Source organism: Lepidochelys kempii, chromosome 3 (assembly GCF_965140265.1).
Source record: "Lepidochelys kempii isolate rLepKem1 chromosome 3, rLepKem1.hap2, whole genome shotgun sequence".
Classification (NCBI taxonomy): domain Eukaryota; kingdom Metazoa; phylum Chordata; order Testudines; family Cheloniidae; genus Lepidochelys; species Lepidochelys kempii.
In genome coordinates, this window is record NC_133258.1 from 37,159,911 (window position 1) to 37,183,344 (window position 23,434).

The window sequence follows — 23,434 nt, forward strand, 5'->3', positions numbered from 1 at the left end:
TGGAATCTCTTTCCTTGGAGGTTTTTAAGGTCAGGCTTGACAAAACCCTGGCTGGGCTAATTTAGTTGGGGACTGGTCCAGCTTTGAGCAGGGGGTTGGACTAGATGACCTCCTGAGGTCCCTTCCATATGATTCTATGGTTCTATGAAATGTAGAAGCCAAATAAGAATAAAAGATAAATGCAACCAGAATTTTTCTTAAATAATAAATAAAATAAATAAATAAATGAATAAATAAATAATAATAATAATAATAATAACAGCTTGGGGGAGGTGATCAGGAAGGTGAAAATTACAAAATCAGGAATGAGGCAGAATTGCTAGCAAGGTCTGACCCCAAGCAAATGCCTGTCCTCACTCCCAAAGCTCATTTTATCCCAGTCCTTTTTATTTCCTATTACCAAACATGAGTAAAAGAAACATCTATTTTTTTTTAAATGACAGCTTAGACTGTGACATCACATGACTCCAGGAGATGGGACACTAGTCATGTTCCTAATGAGTCTCTGCATTAATGCAACCCTGCACATCCACACGTAACCACTCCTCTTCAATTCATACAGCCCTCCCTTAGTTCTCACTTTCTCCCTCAGCCCCACTCCTCGTCAGTGCCTAATTTGTGCTGGGGCTGAGCCCTGGCACCTCTAGGCTTGGCAGTTCATAGCCACAGCACCTCTGGGCTCCCAGCCAGCCACCAACATTCTCCATACCATGCCATGACCTGCCCTGCTGCTGGTGGTGCTGAGCTGAATGCCCAGCCTGCAGAGCCTACTCTCTGCTCACCCACCAGTGCTTAATTTGTGCGGGGGCTTGCTGAAGCTGAGCTCCGGCACTCTTTCCTTACAAATTAAGCACTGCCCCTTGTATACCTATGATCTCATTTTCTTCTTCTCTTACTGACTTCCCCTCCCCAAAACTTATTCATTCCCTCCCTACCACTCCCCTTCACTCTCTCACACACAACTTATTCTTCTCTCCTTTTCTCTCCTCATTACACACTCTCACTCACCCAGCCACTCTTTTCCCTCTCTCTTTCTGTTCCCCTCTGCAAACTCTCCCTCCCTTTCCCTGCTCTTCAGACAGGCACTCTCAATCTCTCTGCCTGGAGATTCTCCCACTCTTGTCTTTCTCTTCTTGCCACTCCTAAACTTTCAGTAGTTTACCTCAGTGTGAAGGAGAGAAGTCTGCTGCATAACAGCATAAAGCAGCCCTGCAAGATCTCTGTTTCCTCCTCTCCCTGCAGTTGTTGCAGGGACCCAGGGTTACACCAACAAGGAGTGTGTGTGTGGTGGGAGGGAATGGTTTGGTCCAGAAAAGCATCACACAGAGAAGCAGCAGCACATGTGTATATTTTAGTGGGAAAGGGCAGAAGCCTTTTGGTTTAGTCCCCACTCATAGGTAGGCAGAATTGAAAGGAGCATTCCTAAAGAAGTGGAGGGACAAGTTGTGAGGGCAACATGTCCCGCCCATTTCCCCCAGTGATTGTACCTATGGAAGAGAAGCTGAAGGCAGAGACCAGGTGGAAAGCCAAATACAGAACATACTTCTAGATCCTAGACAATGGTAGCCCTGTACAGCCCTGTACTGTTTATATTTGTTACTTTATCTAAAAAAACTTTAAGAGAGATTGAAGAAGTCTAGAGAAGATGCTTAGAAGTTTGGCAGGATATTGCAATGACTAGGGGGACATTTAATTTGAAAAGACATGACTTCAGTTGAAAAGTTCAAAATTATGAAGGAGAATTCATAATATGAAATAAGGGAACATTTGATTAAATTAAGTGGGAGATCACAAAGGGAAATGCTTACTTCACACTACATATAATGAACCTCTGAACACAGTCACAATAACTTAACCAAACCCTGTGGCTGAATTGTAGTAGCCAATGACTACTAACCACATATGTATCTAGGGAAACTAAGGGCTCAATATTATCATTATCAAAGCCACATTTGGGGTTGGGTCATATCTCCCCTGCTTTTGTGGGAGTTAGGGGAAAAATTACTCTGAAAAAAAAAACAATTCCTCTTAGATACTTGGAATGCAGAGAGAGTGCACTAACTGATTCAGGAGATGCAGAACATAGAATCATAGAATATCAGAGGTGGAAGGGACCTCAGGAGGTTATCTAGTCCAATACCCTGCTCAAAGCAGGACCAAGATATCTCCTTCTGCTGTGCTACTCCCAGTCGCAGGCAGGCCCCGCCATCAGCCTGCAGCCCAGAGTGGTAGGACCGTCTCAGTCAGACAGTGGTAGGAAAACAGCCAGACCTGTCAGAGGTGTGCATATGAGAGGAACTAAAAGCACAGCTTGCCTTGTAACTGTGATGAATGCAATGATGGATGGGGTGGATTACCAAAGGGGGTGCAGGAATGGAGCAGTATTGTAATTCCCTAAGCCCTAAGCACAGGCAGTTACTTGGGCTGCACAGGAGATACTTTCCACCCATATACTTAACAGGCACAATCAGGATCCAAGATAATGGTAAGGCAATATATAATCAGACTGCAGCACATAATATGCTTATCACAGGGCAGTGGGAGGGATGATTTGCCACTGATTTACATGTACAGTTCTCTTGCTGATGTGTGGGGAGCGAACCATTTTACACAGAGCATCAAGTATAAGCCATAGTTTAAGTAAGGATGGTTGATAGCTGACTTGATGGACCTTTGTTAGTGATCAATTAATACTTATTAAGAAAATAATCTATTTTATGTATCAGAGGGGTAGCTGTGTTAATCTGGATCTGTAAAAGCAGCAAAGAGTCCTGTGGCACCTTATAGACTAACAGACACATTGGAGCATAAGCTTTCGTGGGTGAATACCCTAAGTGGGTATTCACCCACGAAAGCTTATGCTCCAATACGTCTGTTAGCCTATAAGGTGCCACAGGATTCTTTGCCGAATCTATTTTATAAATCTTTTTGACAAGTTCACCAAAGCACATCAGTGTCATGTCTACTATTTTTAATACTTTTACATTTGTAAATTGTTCTATTAATTACATTGTGCATGGAATTTCTTATCCTTGGACATGATAATGGTCAAGATCATGTTTTGCAGCTACAGGGTTCATTGTACTGTTGAAAATTTGCTTGGTTAAATGCATAGATACTAAATAACATTTATAAATGCTGCTTTTAATTTTTATAATCCAGCGTAATATTGGTTAACTACCCATTCATGATTACATGTGTCTTGGTTATCTGTGCTTTTATAGATTCATAGTGACCTGTGCTTTTAGACTCCTTGTAGTCGCTTTCGAGTGCACCCTTCTAGAGACAGGTTTGGCTGCCTTCATGCAGCCCTAACACTCTTAAAATGAACCTCTGGGCTGCACCCTTTCCCTACCCTCCATGCTAATTTAACAAGCTCAACTGAGTTTGGCCTCTGTAAGCCCCTTTTCTCCATAAGTCAGACCAACGAGCCGATTAAAGTGATTCAAAAACAGGTTCGTCAAAACAAAGCATTATTTATTCTTTCACCCACAGGTGCAGAGCGTGCAGAGCGCAAGTGTAAAACAAAATAGGCCTATACACACATTTCCCCTCACCAACAATTTAATCTTTCCTTGGAAGCTATGGTAAGCTCCATTCAGCCCAGTTACCCTCATCTCTAGGCTCAAGAAGCAGCCTGCTTGCTGCAGCTTCTGTCCGTGTTGACTCAGCCTGTGTATCAGCCTCAGTCTGCTGGCAACCTTTCTTCTCCTCCTCCCTCCCCTTCCTGCCTAGGCTAGTATCTTTAAGGTTTTAATATACCGTTTGATCCTAAAATCAGCCTGGGAAGAGTAAACTTTGCAAACCTAGCGCGTGACAGACCGGGGATTATTTCCCACTTAATGATTTCCCCAAGGACTCTTGGTATTCCCTAGGACAGCACCTTCTCTTTGCCATTGTTTAGTTTCCTGTTGGTTTTCTGCTTACAGCCTACTTTTGAGTTAAGTCTATGCATTCAGGCAGGATAATATCACACAGATAAAGTGCACACAATATTTATAAAAATATAATATACAGAACTTGTTCACTCTCCAAAACATGTCATAATATGTTTCTCTAATATTAAGAACATGTATCATTGTATCAATAATTTTAGCATATACAAGGCCAGATCCTCAGCAGCAGCTATGGAGTAGTCAGTGGAGGGAGGGCTGCACAGAAGAGTCCTTTCCTTATCCTGGTGTTCCTCTACTTCATGCTGGCTTCATGCACATTTGAGAAACAATTTGTACTTGTTGCCCCCGGCCTCATGACCGTTGGTCATTACTGGGATGCAAGGGAGTCCCAGCCACACCTTGTGCACTAATAGCTGTGAGAGGTGGAAGCATAGGGTTAGCTATAGTGGCATCTATAAAACCCAAAAGTCACCTATGCATGGGAGAGCCTATGTAGAATGAATCAAATTAGTTTAGGGTTGCTTTATGCTAGAGGACAATGAAAAGCATTCAGAGTGCGGCTCCAACTCAGGGCCAGTAAGTACAACACACAAGTGTGACAAATATTGTGGCCTTTTGATGCAGTTAAAATTTTACTTTGAAGGCTTATTTTCTCCTGTTACTGTTTAGTGAAAATTTCCTTATGCATCCAATAAAGATAAGACCTTTTCTCCGGTTTTCATGGTTAAGCTCATCTATCATATTCTGGAGATCACATATGTTGGATACCAACAAAACAAGATTCAGAGTGTCGGAATCTAAGTATGTTTCTCCTCTCTAACCCCTTTCTGTTCAGTTCAATCTGTAGAAAATGTTTTTGAAATAAATCATAAATAGTCTTTGCTTTGATAAAGACTGTCACAACCTTTTATCTCTTTGTAGTTTTATTCCCCCCTCTGTATTTTTCCCTAACATCTTCCCTTGCTAATACCTCACAGTCCCAGCCACTGTGTGTTTGTTATTTAATTCTCATGCAAGTCATGCTTTGATGTACTTTCTACCAGAAATCAGAATTAATTTTCCAAATTGAGTGTAAATGTTCATTCTTATTATTTTCATATAACCTAGGTTTATTTCTGTTCTGTTTATGCTGATCACTTATGCTCCCTCTCTCCCCCCAGACTGTGGTTAGTATCTCAGCAGTCTGTGGTCATAATCTATTTAACTGTTTGTGATTTCTCATCTTTAGTTCTTCCTATGTCTTGCACATTACTTGAGGCCAGATTCTGCTTACTAAGGTTGAGTGGTAACTAACTTATTTTAAATAAATAAGGCAACTTGTGAAGTAAGGTACTATTCAATCTGAGTAGGCATGGCAAAATTGGCCCTTGGTTATGTTCTTTTTCTTAGCTCTATCTATTTAACCAGTACTAAAAGCAGCATAAAGTAAACCTAAAAAGTTGTTCTCCTCCTGACTAACCAAAGGGTCAGATTGCCTCCTCCTCCACAGTGGAGGAAATGAAAATTTCCTCAATCCTCAGCTTGACCAAGAGAGGCACTGAAGTAGAAAGCAAAACCCATGCTTCCTTTAGATCATATAAAGGACCACACATGCATGCTGTGCAAAAGTATTAAATTTTGTTTGACTCCAGTTTTGGCTGTGGAAGCTTCGGATAGGAAAGATGCCAAGGGAAGAGTCCAGTGCCATGGAGCTGAGTGGAGGGACAGTATGTCCCCGAGGCAATGTGGAGGAACAGTCTTTGTGCAGGCATCTCTCTCATCTAGCAGCTCTTCTATGATCCAAGGCATCTGGAGGCTGAATCTCCCTCCCCATGACAGAAGAGTACAGAGAAAATGTGAGGAGAACTCCCAGTTTCCAGCCTCCAATGTGGGTTTTTCTCCACAGGGAATTTTTTTTTGGGGGGGCTTATTGCTGTTGTGCTTTGCAACTTCAAAAATGTGAGCCAATATCAGCTGACTCACAAACCCCAAAGTCTTTCTGATATGAGGGGAGATTTCTGGAATGTTAATTCACATGATTAGAAGTTTGAGAGTATTTTCTGAAACTCAGTAGTCTCTCATTTATCTGAGTGAAGAAAGTGAGATCTAGTGAAATCACAGAACTGCAAGCTAAGATTTCCTGAGTTGAATGAGTCAAATTTCGATGAGTCGAAAAAATAGTAAATATGGCAGGCGACCAGCTTGGCTTAACGGTGAAATCCTAGCGGCTCTTAAACAGAAAAAAGAAGCTTACAAGCAGTGGAAGGTTGGACATATGACCAGGGAAGAGTATAAAAATATTGCTCGGGCATGTAGGAATGAAATCAGGAGGGCCAAATCGCACCTGGAGCTGCAGCTAGTGAGAGATGTCAAGAGTAACAAGAAGGATTTCTTCAGGTATGTTGGCAACAAGAAGAAAGCCAAGGAAAGTGTGGGCCCCTTAATGAATGAGGGAGGCAACCTAGTGACAGAGGATGTGGAAAAAGCTAATGTACTCAATGCTTTTTTTGCCTCTGTCTTCACTAACAAGGTCAGCTCCCAGACTGCTGCGCTGGGCATCACAACATGGGGAATAGATGCCAGCCCTCTGTGGATAAAGAGGTGGTTAGGGACTATTTAGAAAAGCTGGACGTGCACAAGTCCATGGGGCTGGACGAGTTGCATCTGAGAGTGCTAAAGGAATTGGCGGCTGTGATTGCAGAGCCATTGGCCATTATCTTTGAAAACTCGTGGTGAACGGGGGAAGACCCAGATGACTGGAAATGGCTAATGTAGTGCCAATCTTTAAAAAAGGGAAGAAGGAGGATCCTGGGAAATACAGGCCAGTCAGCCTCACCTCAGTCCCCAGAAAAATCATGGAGCAGGTCCTCAAAGAATCAATCCTGAAGCACTTAGATGAGAGGAAAGTGATCAGGAACAGTCAGCATAGATTCACCAAGGGAAGGTCATGCCTGACTAATCTAATCACCTTCTATGATGAGATTACTGGTTCTGTGGATTAAGGGAAAGCAGTGGATGTATTGTTTCTTGACTTTAGCAAAGCTTTTGGCACGGTCTCCCACAGTATTCTTGTCAGCAAGTTAAAGAAGTATGGGCTGGATGAATGCACTATAAGGTGGGTAGAAAGTTGGCTAGATTGTCGGGCTCAACGGGTAGTGATCAATGGCTCCATGTCTAGTTGGCAGCCGGTGTCAAGTGGAGTGCCCCAGGGATCGGTCCTGGGGTCGGTTTTGTTCAATATCTTCATAAATGATCTGTAGGATGGTGTGGATTGCACTCTCAGCAAATTTGCGGATGATACTAAACTGGGAGGAGTGGTAGATACGCTGGAGGGCAGGGATAGGATACAGAGGGACCTAGACAAATTGGAGGATTGGGCCAAAAGAAATCTTGAAGGGTTCATGTTTAGCTATTCCACCTGGAAGCAGGCAGGGCACACCCTGACTGTTTTGTAGAAGCAATGCACACATTGCTCTATCCAAGGACAAGGGCTAGATATGAACCATGAGAACTTGATTGTTGGGACAGCAACTGTGGGAAGCTTTCTTAGCCTGGGCTCAAGGCCTGAGAACCAGGATTGTAGTAGATAAAGGATGGTAAATAAGTATATTAATCAACGTCATACATTCCTTTGTGTATCTTTTTGCGGTAGCAGTGTGTAATGCTTAGGGGGGAGAAATATAATAAAAGGAGAAGGTGGAAGGCGGGGGGGGGGGGGCAGAACAGCCCATCTCAGCTGACCAGCCTGCTTGCTTGCATAAAGCTGTGTTCTGTCTCATCATTGAACCGCCACAAAATCTGATGAGGTTCAATAAGGATAAGTGCAAGGTCCTGCATTTAGGACGGAAGAACCCAATGCACAGCTACAGACTAGGGACCAAATGGCTAGGCAGCAGTTCTGCGGAAAAGGACCTAGGGGTGACAGTGGACGAGAAGCTGGATATGAGTCAGCAGTGTGCCCTTGTTGCCAAGAAGGCCAACGGCATTTTGGGATGTATAAGTAGGGGCATAGCGAGCAGATCGAGGGACGTGATCGTCCCCCTCTATTCAACATTGGTGAGGCCTCATCTGGAGTACTGTGTCCAGTTTTGGACCCCACCCTACAAGAAGGATGTGGATAAATTGGAGAGAGGCCAGTGAAGGGCAACAAAAATGATAGGGGTCTGGAACACATGACTTATGAGGAGAGGCTGAGGGAACTGGGATTGTTTAGTCTGCAGAAGAGAAGAATGAGGGGGGGATTTGATAGCTGCTTTCAACTACCTGAGAGGTGGTTCCAGAGAGGATGGTTCTAGACTATTCTCAGTGGTAGAAGACGACAGGACAAGGAGTAATGGTCTCAAGTTGCAGTGGGGGAGGTTTAGGTTGGATATTAGGAAAAACTTTTTCACTAGGAGGGTGGTGAAACCCTGGAATGCGTTACCTAGGGAGGTGGTAGAATCTCCTTCCTTAGAAGTTTTTAAGGTCAGGCTTGACAAAGCCCTGGCTGGGATGATTTAATTGGGGATTGGTCCTGCTTTGAGCAGGGGGTTGGACTAGATGACCTCCTGAGGTCCCTTCCAACCCTGATATTCTATGATTCTATGATTCTATGAAATATGTACCAATTTGTTGTGTGGATTTTTGCAAGTCACTTAACCTTTTTGCTTTGCAGTTCTTCATCTGTAAAATGAGGGTAATAATAGTTATCTACTGCACAGGGGTACTGTGAGGATTAAACATACCTAAGTGAGTAGAGCTAATATTTGTCTAGTGCTTTGAAGTGTTACTTATTTGTCATTACAATTCATTTTTATTTTCACTGAGACTTGAGTTCCCAGAAAATCAGTGAAGATGATCAAGAGAATTTCACAAAGAATTGTGAAACTGTCCTTCATATAAACAAAGTAGGGGCAATTATCAAGACAGATTTTAAGTCTAACCCCCAAGAATTTATGCATTAAGAATGGGAAATATTGATATAGAACATAGCTGAAGCCCAGGTGGGTGTAGAACAGCTACTTAGGTTATGTCTACACTGCAGAAAAGACTTGTGGCAGTGAGTCTCAGAGCCTGGTTCAACTGACTCGGCTTGAAGGACTTATGCTATGAGGCTAAAAATAGCAGTGTAGACATTTGAGCTTGGGCTGGAGCCTGGGCTCTCAGATCCAGTGGTCTCAGAGCCCAGGCTCCAGTCCAAGCCCAAACATCTGCACTATTTTTAGCCTGTAGTGCAAGCCCAAATCAATTGACCCAGGCTGCAGACTTGTTTTTGCAGTGTAGAAATACCCTGAATGGCTGTTCTACACCCAACTGAGTGTCAGACATGTTCTATATCAATATTTCATGTTCTGAGTGCATAAGTCCTAGAACTGTATTTTGAAGTAAACCTTAATCTTTCTAATTTAACAACTAGAAGAAGCTAATTTTAGCAACTTTTTATATATTCAGAAATCATTTGTGTTTATTGTAAGAAAATGAGAAAAAAGAGATTAATGCTATGAGGATGTGCACACTATTTCTTTAAATCTGTAGCAGGAAGCCTAGCAGGAAGGGGCTTGGGAAGCTTCTAAGCAGTCGCTCTATAGTGAAAGAGCTACAGAGAGAAGCCTTAATGCTAATACTATTAAAGTTCCTCGTTCAGTATCAGAAGAAAGGGACTCTCTCTGTGATTCTTTTGCCAAATGAGAGATGATAAAGGCCTGATGCAAAGAGCCCACTGACTTCAATAAGAGTCATACTATTGACACCAATAGACCTTGGATCAGGTCCTAAAAGGACAATACATCATTCTAAACAGGGATCCCCAGGATAAAGAGAAGCGAAGGCTCAGAAAGCACTTCCTTAGTTTAGCATAGTGTAATTTAAATGTACACTAACCCATATTAACATTGCAGACAGGATATTATTTTAACCAATGGAACCAATTAGTATGAGAAATTCTGATATAAGTTAATAGGAGTTTCATGTGTGGAATGGCCGCAGATAAGAATCCACTGTTTTTGAGGCAGCTGAAATATATACCAACTGTGGTACTGTCATCGGTCACCCTGATTCCCACAACTCCAGGTTCTAAATCTCTGTATCCGTACAGATTGCTATCTAGACAAGCCATTGGATGGTGGGACAACTGGGCTCATGAAAAATGAGAGAAAGGCAAAGGCATCATGACACCTGATCTGTGAACATCACTGCAGTGGGGTGAGTCATGCCCTGACAGGTTACAAGTGAGTTCCATTTAGATTACATTACCTTATCTTCAAAACTGGAAAATAAAATCAAATTGCAAATAGAGCTATTGGGAATACCCTGTAAATGTGCTTTACAGCACAAACTAAAAATGATAAATACTGGATTAACCTTTGATCAATACTGCTCTATTAATGTGGAAAAGAAATCACATACTTTTACAGTTTCAATGAGATGGCAGGACGGTAACTCCTATTAGCCTGTAAAAAACCCTACAGATGATTCTGTGTACAGAAAAGTATCTAATTTAATGTTTCATAAAAAATATGCAGTGATTCAATGATGTGTGTCTTTTTGGAAATTGAGTAACAAATCTTACTGCCTCCTGATAATACACTCAAGCGCTTTCCAGTTTGTGGAACAGTATGATAAATTATATCAAGCAGAATCAGAAGGTGATAATGTTTGGACAATGGTCATTGTAAATATCCTGCATGTCTAACAAAATTATGTACAGTATATGTTACAACCTGGACAGGCACTGGTCTGTTGTCTTGTGATTACTGGGCCTAAAACTTTAGCCTAATTGTACGCTTAAATGTATAAAGTATGTTTAAGTTCATAAGATGTCACAATAACTTATGATTTTTTTTCCTGCTTGGGAATTAACTATGGAAAATAGGTCAAGTTGTGTTCAATAATAAATATTATGAACAAGTGCAAGAAAACAAAACAGGAAGACTAGATTAGTCCAGACAAAAAAAAGGCCTATTGATATGATTCAAGGACTGTGTTCAGATTGGACTTCATAAACAAGAAGATATGGGGTCCAGAAGATACAGAGTGCAGAAATTAATGGACCAACATTGGTGTCCGGCCTAATTGGTGAACAAAATAAGGAGGGCACAAAATTACATCACCCACTTTTCCACTTATTGGGGATCTTAAAAAAAAGAGCCTTTGAAAAAAATCTCATCTTTCCAACTCATGTCAGCTCATCTCAATTCATTCATCTTCCTAAATCCCAAAACAGAGGAAGCAGACAGGAGTAAAAGATTTTCTTCCTGGGAGGAAGGTCATTAGGCCTTGCTTTGTTTAAGAAACTGTTTTTCACCTGAGAGTTGTGAAAGTCATCATATCATCATGACATCCAGTCCCCAGCCCATCAGTGAGGATACCTAATTGCCAGCACCACAGATGCATGTAAGATCCCATTCTGTTTCCCTTTCTTTTGTGTTACCTTCTGCTCCTCTTCTTTCCTCTTGTCTTATCGCTCACTGTCTTGGCTTTTCATCGAATTTTGAAATCAACTGAACTACATCAGCACAGTAAGATGAGTGGGATACCTGCCCTATCTCAGGAGAAAAGATCCAACCAAATGATTTCCCTGACTTGAAAGTGAACAATAGCCAAGCAACAGGTGTCACGTCAACATGCCAGCTAAAGCATCCATTTGTAATGGACCAGCCATTCAGCGTTCCAAAAATATCAAAAAAAGCCATAGTCCCTCACACCTCCTTTTCTATCCTATCTCATCTCTCCTCCACTTTTCATCTGTTTTGTCTGTTAAAAACAGGACTTGTGAATACCCTTCACACATCAGGACAGAATAAAATTAACCCTTTCCTTTTAATCAAAGAACATTTGTTAATGAAAATAAGAGACTGATATTTTGCTTCCAAAAGGAGAAAAACTTTAACAGGTTTTGATTTAGTTTATTTTGTGTAATCACTCAATTTCATAGACGTTAAAGCCAGAAGTGACCATCATGATCATCTTGTCTGACCTCCTGCACATTGCAGGTCACAGAACCTCACCCACCCTCTCCTGTAATAGATCCATAACCTTTGGCTGAGTCACTGAAGTCCTCAAATCATATTACAGAGAATCCACCATTTAATCGAATTTAAACCAGCAAGTAACCTGTGCCCCATGCTCCAGAGGAAGGCAAAAACCCAGGGTCTCTGCCAATCTAACCTGGGGAGAATTTCCTTCCTGACACCAAATACAGCAGTCAGTTAAACTCTGAGCATGTGGGCAAGTCCCGACAGACAGACACTTGGGAGAGAATATTCTGGAGTAGCTCAGAGCCCTCCACATCTGGTGTCCCATCACCAACCATTGTGGATCTCTGCTGCTAGCAGTCTCAGATTGACTACATGCCATTGTAGGCAGTCTTGTCATATCATCCCCTCCATAAACTTTTCAACCTCCGTCTTGAAGCCAGTTAGGTTTTTTTCCCCTTCATGCGCGACTGCTCCCTGTGGGGGACTGCTCCTGATAGGCGATTACTCTAGAACTCTACTCCTCTGATGGTCAGAAACCTTTGTCTAATTTCAAGCCTAAACTTGTTGATGGCCAGTTTATATCCATTTGTTCTTGTGTCAACATAGGCATATAACTTAAATAACTCCTCTCCCTCCCTGGTATTTCAGTTTCAGTATACATGCTTATTTTAATTTCTTGTGCTTTCTTGTATTTGATCAATAAACGTTCAAAATTAGACTGAACACTTTTGGGTGTTTGCCAAGAAGCAAGTAAACCACAGCCTCTGTAGAAAAAAAAATGGACCGAAATATCACTGTTTTAACATTGGACAATGAAAAAGTTTATAAACACCTTTAACTCTTTTGGCCCTTGAGATTAATACAACAGTTGTGAAAGGACCCAACCACTGGATCCCAAATAATTCTAAGCCCCCTAGGCCTGGGTAGTGACTGGCAGTGGTGTCCACGGTCATATGCACATTACACATGGGATATAGCATTGGCAAGGGCACCAAGTCATCACTTCCAGACCCTCCCAATGGCAGTGGCAAAGAGAAAGAGCACTGGCCAACCCACTGCCCACTCAGGCTTTGCTCTGCAGCCCATCTGTCATGACGGGGTGGGGAGGACTTTGGGATCAAATCTAAGCAGTGCTGTGACCCCCAAGAACCAGTTTGCAATACCACTCAATCATTTTTGGCCTCATTGTGATGGAGAGTCCATAGGGCCAAACTTGAGTAGGCAGTGAGGTGGCCAGCACTGCTCCTTCTTGCTGCTGCCTTGGGGACAGCTCCAGCACCAGAGCTCCTCTCCTGGGGGCCTGACAGGCTTCTCCCTGCTTCCAGCAGCCCATGCCCCCTCTGCTCTAACCATAGGGTTCACTCAGAAACAGCCTCAAGACCTGCTACAAGTATGGGGAGCTGCAATAAGTGCCTGTACGGGGGAGCCAGCTGGGAGAGGGGAAGCAGGGAGCTCTGGGGCATACCATGTGAAAAATTCCTGGGGCCAGGTTACTGTTCCTAGCTCTGGGTCTCTGAAGCACACTCCAGAATCAGACCCCATGTCTGATACCCTTCTTGGCCAGTGGGACCTCATAGTTTGGCTGCCTTAACTCCTGGAACTAGTGCTTAGCCCTTGTGAGGTCCTAGTTGCGTAAGCACATTTTCCCAGAGAACACTGAGCTGCGGGAGCCCTGGTTCCTTCTTAAACTTTTCAGGAACAACGTGGCAGGAAAGCAAGAAACACAGACTTAGCAAATTAATTTCTTAACAATAGACACTTCACTCCTGAAAGCACTAGAGAGTGACAGATGTGTGAAAAATGGTCAATGGTCCTTGATGGCACTCTTATTGTAAGCCACTGTGGTGTTCAGTGATCACTCAGTGCTCTATGTACTTCAAAGAGATCTGCTTTATTCTGTGATGGATTCCAGCTGGCCGTGCAGCATAACAACAACATGAGCTTCTGCAGTGCCCCACTCAGACTCTCTGTCTGGGAAGCTCAGCCTTTAAAGGCACATCCCGTCTCACCAAAACTTAGCAATATCATTTTAAAAACCAACTTTAATATAACACACAATTACAAATGCTTATATGTAATCTGTAACTAAACTTACTAAAAATATTAAATTGTCTTTGAGGTGCCTTTTGCTGTCATTTGGATCTGCAGCGCTCCTCTCAAACATCAGCACTGCTGCTGTCAGAAGGAGGTGAGTCCATTTGTTCCAGTCATTTTATGTCTCGAGCCTCCATTGTCTCAACCTGCTATGGTTGTTGCCTGTCTGAGGACCTCCTGGGTAAAACAGCAGACTGGGATTTGGAGGTATCACCTATTTCTTCTTTGTATGGTCCATTAGGGTGACAACCTGATACGACTATGGGGCAATCTCTTGTGACACCGCTGCTGTTTGAGACCATTATTTCCCATCATAGATATGCACAGTGTCATTTACATGAAGTGCTGGCAGCTCCCCTGACTCCAAATCATATTGATTTTTTTGTTTTGTCTTAGCTCTCTGTACATCTGCAAGTCCCCAGTGACCCTGAAATCAGTTTGTAATAGTGCAGGCATTCTTGTTTTACGAATTGAACAAAATGTCAGCAGGTAACAACCCAGGCATCACTGGTATGCCTTTCTGTAATTTACCAGTGCTAAATACAGATCAGAGTCTGACTCTGTAGTATTTTTTCAGAAGATGCGTTATTATTCTGACACTGTTTTCCACAGCTTCATTGGATTTGGGATAATAGGGACTAATGGCTACATGTCTCAACTTGTACTTTACTGTGAAGTGCTTAAACTCAAGTCCACTAAACTGTGGCCCATTGTCAGACATTACTAAGTGAGGTATACCACGTCCAGCAAAAACAGACTTGACATGCACTATTATCTTGCAAGTGAGAATCACAGGGAAGTGAGACTCACAGTCTAGCATAAGTACATGTTTTTTTTTCCAGCAAACAAAGAAATTATGCCCACTTTTTTATTCCACCGGGCAATTTTTTCCTGTGCCACCAACATAGTTTTTTTTTTTTTTTTACTTGGCCTCTATTTTTGGCATGTAAGATAAGTTTTAATAGCATCCTCAGTGTTGCTGTTCATTTGAGGCCATATAAAATTCTTTTAGATTTCTCAATCCCTAAATGACTTTCATATATCCTTTTAAACAAAATCCCATCTAGTATTGAGAGTTCTCCCTTACATGGATAATAGGGGCCAGGAACCTCCCTAACTTGTGCTAGTAGCCTTAATTACTTTCTGCAGGGTCTTATCCTGAGCAAATGACTCTGGCGAGCACAGTCCATTTTTCATCTGAAACAGAATACATACAAAACCTAGCTCGGAAATTTGCTCTATTGTACTTTTGTCAAATGCTCTAGAGTGTGTGTCTGCAGCCACCAAATCCCTCCCAGGTTTCTAATCAAATTGCAAATCATACACTTGTAGCTAAAAAAAAAATCCCCATCAGGGGATAGGGGCAGGCAGATTTGCTGGGCCCCTTTGACAATGGGAATAAGTGGTTCATGGTCAATTTCAGTTTACACAGGTCTGTCATAAATAAAGACATGAAACTTTTTACACGTGGACAAAGGTGAAAGTCTCCTTCTCTTTTTGAGCAAATTGACACTCATTTTTTGTTAGCACCCATGATGCATAAGCCACTAGGTCTCCAGTATTAACTAAACTATTGTACGAGGACTGCACCAATACCTTCTCTGGAGACACAGACAGCTTAGGTCTATGCTAACTGTCAGGACTGAGGCCCCTTTAATTAAATCCTTCTGTTTCTCAAACTCTGTATTAAGATTTGCATCCCATGTCCATTGGGCATCATTGCACAGTGGTTTTCTCAAGTTGCTGATTTAGGCAGTTAGATTTGGCTTTCCTTACATAATTCACCATTCCAAGGAAAGTTTTGTACTCCTTCCTTATCTGTTTTGGCAGGCATGTCCTTTGAGACCAGCTGTTTGTTGGGTGTCTCTAATGCCCCGCACCACTTCCCAGTGGCTGACAGGGGAACCCAGGCCTGGCCTCTACATTGGTTTCCAGCCTAGGGACCCTATAACAAGAAGCCAAGGTCTGTACAGTTCTACCCCTGAGCTTCTGCTGTTTCTCTGGGCTTCTTCCTATTTATTTGGCTTCCCCCCAGTCCCTTTCTGGGTTTGCCAGCCCAAGCCCCCTCCTCCCTATAGACTACTTCCTTGCAACCTGTTGCTGCTCACAGCTCCTGCGCTTTATGCAGGCCCTTCTTGTTCCTGCCCAGCTGATCCCATTTCCAATTAGTGGCCTGCTCCCTGTCTCAGGTGCATCCTGGGTAGTTAATTGGCCTGCCTAGCTACTTTAACCCTTCGGGGCCTTATGTGGGATGGGCACCTCATCACAGGGGGATATGAAAGAGATCTATAAAATCATGAATGGTGTGGTGAAAGTGAATGGGAGAGTCCTTTTCCCTTCACAAGCACCAGCGGTCACCCAATGAAATTAATAAGCAGGAGGTTTAAAACAAACAAAAGGAAGTACTTCTTCACACAACACACAGTCAACCTGTGGAACTCATTGCCAGTGAAGGCCAAAAGTATAACTGGGTCAAACAGAATTCTATAAATTCATGGAGGATAGGCCCATCAAATACTATAAGCCAAGATGTTCTGGGACACAACTCCATGTTCTGGGTGTCCTTAAACCTCTTGCTGCCAGAAGTTTGGACTGGACAATCACTCGACACATTGCCCTGTTCTTTTCTTTCCCTCTGAAGCATTGGGCACTCGCCATTGCTGGAAGACAGAATGCTGGGCTAAATGGACCAGTGGTCTGACACAGTGTGACCATTCTTATGTCCTTAGTTTACTGAAACAGTATATCCCAATGTTTTGTTTTTCTAAAAGCAGTTGCCAGAAACATGTTGATGCATTAAATCTAGAAAAATAATTAACATCAGTCATACCCCCAAAATTTCTCCCCTTGCATGTAGTACAAAAATGTTCCCTTAATTTTTTTTTTAATTCTTCTGGATCTCTATATAAGTGAAGGGCTCCATCTTTTTTCTCCCGACAATGACCAACAAATGTACCCACTCTGTCAATTCTTCTCTTGCTCCATGATTCCCAGAGCAATGAGCCTATTGAGCTCTTTTAGCCTTCTCTTTTGGGCAAAGGGAACTCTCTTAGGCACATGGATTGTTGGGCAGTTGGGTTCTTTTAGTTTTCTTTTGTGCTCTCTTGAGAATTTCCCTATCCCTTGGAAGATGCCCTCAAATTCTTTCTAAATTGTTGTAGTCCCCGTCCCTCTAAAAGAGTATCCTCTTGATGAGACGAAGCGCTTGACGCACTTTTAACCAATAACAGGATCTCTTCCCTCTGGTGACTACCAGCTTTATCCTGGCTTCTCCAAACTCAGCTATTGTGGGCAGGATTTCCCCAGTTTCCAGTGGGAATGCTAAATTTCTTGAGGCCTTGCTTGACCTTGACACTGTATCAGAGCTTTGGCCTTCCTCTGTGTCACAGGCAGTTCTTAAGTTGAGCATAGAGTATGGCAGAGGATCTTGAGGCATGTGCTCCATGTGTCCCAGCCAGCGAAGCCTGTGAATGTCCAGTGTAGTCTGCATAGACTGTAGGCTGGTTCTTTCAAGGATCTCATTATTAGTGATCCATTGGTCCCAAGTAACTCCAATTATTTTTATAAGACAATGGAGTTGGCAAATGTTCAATCACTGCTCCTGCTTGATTGCCACAGTGTGTGTAAATCTATGTGCTGTTTTTCCTGAATTCCAAGTTTGAGGCCCACATGATTTTCTGCCTCATGATTCTTCTCATGTAGCATTTGGGATTCTCTATCATGTCTATAGCGTCAGAGCAGTGTCCATCCTCCATAAGGACTGCAACTTTCTTTGCTTGGCAAATTTTAATTGCTCTGTCAAAGGTTTCTTCTTCCAGTAGTCTGTTTCTGAGTATTTTATTCCAGATCCCAGCCACGATCTAGCCTCTTGTCAGAGACTCAGTTAGCCCCCCAAATTGCAAGATTGGCTCTTCAGCCTTAGATCAGTAACAAACTCCTCTATGGTTTACCTTCTTTTTGTACTCCCTGTTTAAAAATCTCTCTCATGTTTCATTGTGATGTGAAGTGCAGTACTCATCACATTTTTACAGTGCAATTTCATAGTGAGCCCCTGCCTAAGTTAACTGAAAACTATTAAACATACCAAGTGCTTCAGAACTAGCTATTGTCAGAAATAAGACTACATTCTCACTGTCATCTTTCTTGCTGGCACCCATTGTTGCAGATATAGAATAAAGTGCTTTTTAAAGCTTCTCCAGTTATCTTCCATGTTTTAAGAGCATTTCATCGGCTGGAGCTTTTAACTGCTCCATTCTCCCAGTCTAGTATTTTCTTAGTTCCTTTTTACTCCTGGTCCTGTGTGGTGTTCAATGATCCTTCAGTGCTTCAGGTGCTAGAAAAAAGATCTGTGATCTGCTTTATTCTGGTACCCGTTTCAACTGACTGTGCTAACAACAACATGAGCTTCTACAATGCCCCCTTAGACTTCGTTTCTGGAAGTCCAGACACTAAAAGAATAGTCCCCAACACCACAGTCCTCTCCAAGGCATTTCCCACCCTAGCATGAGCACACAGTGTCTAGAATAAACTGATGTCATTAAGATTAGGTTGGTTTTCAGCACAGATGCAATGTCTTATTTCAGGTTCCAATGCAAAGTGAAGGTCACAATGAAGGTTTGATGAAGTACATACCGACCTAACCCCCCGGTGTAGATAGCTCTATGCTGACAAGAGGGCTTCTCCCATCGACACAGCTACCACCTGTCGGGAAGGTGGAGTACCTACACTAACGGGACAAGCATAGGTAGAGTCTTCAGAAGACAATCATAAGATAAATGAATTTGGGGGTTTAAAGTTCATGGGGAAAACTGTGGTTCCAGAATGAAATAGAAATGAAAGCCATACACCCTATCTAACTATACATGCTCAAAAACAAACAAACAAACAAACAAACAAACAAACAAACAAACAAACAAACTCCACAGAAAGCTTCTATCTTATTTTTGTAAGAATTTCCAAGCCTTAAAATACACAAATATCCTTCCACAAATTCACATCAAAGTAGCTTTTCAAATCTCCTTCAGTTTCTCAAATATTTTTTTTCACCACCTACCCTGTAAGTTTCATTCCCCTTTACAGTCAGACGTACTAAGAAACAGTAGAGATTCACAAACCTATGTAGTTTTGCACTGATAGGCTCCATTAAACTTAAGCATCTCAAATCCACTTCTGCCCACCATTTTCATTTATTACTGCAAAGTTTTCTTTCCAAAGTCCAAATAACCACATTCCCTGGTGAAATGTACACAAGAGTTTCATATTTGGTTGAACATTTCTTTAGGGCACAATTTCACAGGGCATTTCAAAGTCATATTGTTGTTCCTTTTATTCACTTCATCTTGCCAAGTTCTATATAATCTTTGTTTTCTTTCCCCTTTTTGCACAGTACCTTCCCCAGCAGAGTCATTTATAGGCATACCTTAGCTTCTGCTGTTCCTGAAATTAATATCCGTTTCTTATATGTTTGCATCTTGAATGGAAACAGCATTGCTCTATCATATGTTGCAGAGACAAGTATTTCTTTTGAAAAACAAAGTTATGTGTACTCAATTCATATTGGTGCAACATTAACATTAAGAAATCAACCACTTGCAAAAGTCAGGAATTAAGGGGAAAAGCTCATAGTTAACTCTGCCCCATTGTCCTTCTCTCTTTAATATCTTGCTCTAGCATTTGCACCGAATCCTGCAAACCTTCCTTCAGTGAAACTCCTGTTGATTTCAAACAGAAATTTTTATTCAGCCTTTCACATAGTAAGTTATAAAACAGATGCTATTCAGTCTATGCTTGATTTTAGCATCCATACAGATCCATAAAAGTGCTCCCCCAAGTGCATTAGGTACCAATGGGAGCACAAATTACATTATTAGTAGTATTTGTTATTTATACACTACGACAAAACAATAGGCAAACAGGTAGGCAAAACAATTATTCAGAATATCTTTCATCAATCCTTATTGGATATCAATTTAAATAAATAGCAGTACTTCAAAAAAAGAGTCTTAAGATGCATATTCTTCCCTGCAAATATTTGCTTAAATTTCAGTAATTGAGAGATAATCTAGAAACTGACACCTAGTTTCAATGAATTTTTTTTTTTTGCTAATCTTAATTATATATTTTATCCACATTAGACTGTTTCACGAGAAAGAACTATGTGAGAAACTAAAATTTCAATGGAACATCCATTCATTTTGTTTTTGATGTAACTTTTGGGCTCATTCTCTAATGCACTTAAAATTCTTTTATAGTTCTCGAGTTATTTAATTCCGCATAATATTGATTCTCCCATAAGAAAAGTGAAGTGATTTCCTAGATACAAAAATTGCTACTGGGTTAGAAATTTAATAAACCTCCTAAAAGTTTCTATAAATCTCCCAACAAGATTTTACAAACAAGATGACAAAACAAAGTAAGAGATGAACTAATGTATGAGTTGTTAATTGTATAACAAACTTATGTTTGCCCTGGTCTACACTAGGACTTTAGGTCGAATTTAGCAGCGTTAAATCGATGTAAACCTGCACCCGTCCACACAATGAAGCCCTTTATTTCGACTTAAAGGGCTCTTAAAATCGATTTCCTTACTCCACCCCTGACAAGTGGATTAGCGCTTAAATCGACGTTGCCGGCTCAAATTTGGGGTACTGTGGACACAATTCGATGGTATTGGCCTCCGGGAGCTATCCCAGAGTGCTCCATTATGACCGCTCTGGACAGCACTCTCAACTCAGATGCACTGGCCAGGTAGACAGGAAAAGAACCGCGAACTTTTGAATCTCATTTCCTGTTTGGCCAGCGTGGCAAGCTGCAGGTGACCATGCAGCGCTCATCAGCACAGGTGACCATGATGGAGTCCCAGAATCGCAAAAGAGCTCCAGCATGGAACGAACGGGAGGTACGGGATCTGATCGCTGTTTGGGGAGAGGAATCCGTGCTATCAGAACTCCGTTCCAGTTTTCGAAATGCCAAAACCTTTGTGAAAATCTCCCAGGGCATGAAGGACAGAGGCAGGCCATAACAGGGACCCGAAGCAGTGCCGCGTGAAACTTAAGGAGCTGAGGCAAGCCTACCAGAAAACCAGAGAGGCGAACAACCGCTCTGGGTCAGAGCCCCAAACATGACGCTTCTATGATGAGCTGCATGCCATTTTAGGGGGTTCAGCCACCACTACCCCAGCCGTGTTGTTTGACTCCTTCAATGGAGATGGAGGCAATACGGAAGCAGGTTTTGGGGACGAAGAAGATGAGGAGGAGGAGGAGGTTGTAGATAGCTCACAGCAAGTAAGCGGAGAAACCGGTTTTCCCGACAGCCAGGAACTGTTTCTCACCCTGGACCTGGAGCCAGTACCCTCCGAACCCACCCAAGGCTGCCTCCTGGACCCAGCAGGCGGAGAAGGGACCTCTGGTGAGTGTACCTTTTAAAATACTATACATGGTTTAAAAGCAAGCATGTGAAAGGATTACTTTGCCCTGGCATTTGTGGTTCTCCTAGATGTAGTCCTAAAGCCTTTGCAAAAGGTTTCTGGGGAGGGCAGCCTTATTGCGTCCTTCATGGTAGGACACTTTACCACTCCAGGCCAGTAACACGTACTCGGGAAACATTGTAGAACACAGCATTGCAGTGTATGTTTGCTGGCATTCAAACAACATCCGTTCTTTATCTCTCTGTGTTATCCTCAGGAGAGTGAGATATCATTCATGGTCACCTGGTTGAAATAGAGAGCTTTTCTTCAGGGGACACTCAGAGGAGCCCATTTCTGCTGGGCTGTTTGCCTGTGGCTAAACAGAAATGTTCCCCGCTGTTAGCCACAGGGAGGGGGGAAGGTTGAGGGGGTAGTCACGCGGTGGAAGGAGGCAAAATGCGACCTTGTAACGAAAGCACATGTGCTATGTATGTAATGTTAACAGCAAGGTTTACCCTGAAAGAGTGTAGCGACTGTTTTATAAAATGTGTCTTTTTAAATACCGCTGTCCCTTTTTTTTTCTCCACCAGCTGCATGTGTTTCAATGATCACAGGATCTTCTCCTTCCCAGAGGCTACTGAAGCTTAGAAAGAAAAAAAAACGCACTCGCGATGAAATGTTCTCCGAGCTCATGCTGTCCTCCCACACTGACAGAGCACAGACGAATGCGTGGAGGCAAATAATGTCAGAGTGCAGGAAAGCACAAAATGACCGGGAGGAGAGGTGGCGGGCTGAAGAGAGTAAGTGGCGGGCTGAAGACAGGGCTGAAGCTCAAATGTGGCGGCAGCGTGATGAGAGGAGGCAGGATTCAACGCTGAGGCTGCTGGAGGACCAAACCAGTATGCTCCAGTGTATGGTTGAGCTGCAGCAAAGGCAGCTGAAGCACAGACTGCCACTGCTGCCCCTCTGTAACCAACCGCCCTCCTCCCCAAGTTCCATAGCCTCCACACCCACACACCCAAGAACGTGGTGGGGGGGCCTCCGGCCAACCAGCCACTCCACCACAGAGGATTGCCCAAAAAAAAGAAGGCTGTCATTCAGTAAATTTTAAAGTTGTAAACTTTTAAAGTGCTGTGCTTAAAGTGCTGTGTGGCATTTTCCTTCCCTCCTCCACCACCCCTCCTGGGCTACCTTGGTAATCATCCCCTTATTTGTGTGATGAATGAATAAAGAATGCATGAATGTGAAGCAACAATGACTTTATTGCCTCTGCAAGCGGTGATTGAAGGGAGGAGGGGTGGGTGGTTAGCTTACAGGGAAGTAGAGTGAACCAAGGGGCGGGGGGTTTCATCAAGGAGAAACAAACAGAACTTTCACACCGTAGCCTGGCCAGTCATGAAACTTGTTTTCAAAGCTTCTCTGATGCGTACCGCACCCTTCTGTGATCTTCTAACCGCCCTGGTGTCTGGCTGCGCGTAACCAGCAGCCAGGCGATTTGCCTCAACCTCCCACCCCGCCATAAACGTCTCCCCCTTACTCTCACAGATATTGTGGAGCACACAGCAAGCAGTAATAACAGTGGGAATATTGGTTTCGCTGAGGTCTAAGCGAGTCAGTAAACTGCGCCAACACGCCTTTAAACGTCCAAATGCACATTCTACCACCATTCTGCACTTGCTCAGCCTGTAGTTGAACAGCTCCTGACTACTGTCCAGGCTGCCTGTGTACGGCTTCATGAGCCATGGCATTAAGGGGTAGGCTGGGTCCCCAAGGATATATAGGCATTTCAACATCCCCAACAGTTATTTTCTGGTCTGGGAATAAAGTCCCTTCCTGCAGCTTTTGAAACAGACCAGAGTTCCTGAAGATGCGAGCATCATGCACCTTTCCCGGTCATCCCACGTTGATGTTGGTGAAACGTCCCTTGTGATCCACCAGAGCTTGCAGCACTATCGAAAAGTACCCCTTGCGGTTTATGTACTCGGCAGCTTGGTGCTCCGGTGCCAAGATAGGGATATGGGTTCCGTCTATAGCCCCACCACAGTTAGGGAATCCCATTGCAGCAAAGCTATCCACTATGACCTGCACATTTCCCAGGGTCACTA

General features: G+C 42.9%; 1 protein-coding gene across 1 annotated transcript in view; it reads right to left on the reverse strand.

Annotated features, from left to right (window-relative positions):
* The window catches only part of SNTG2 (syntrophin gamma 2), a 529,846-nt gene that overhangs the window by 93,816 nt on the left and 412,596 nt on the right, over nt 1-23,434 (reverse strand). The window lies entirely within an intron of this gene.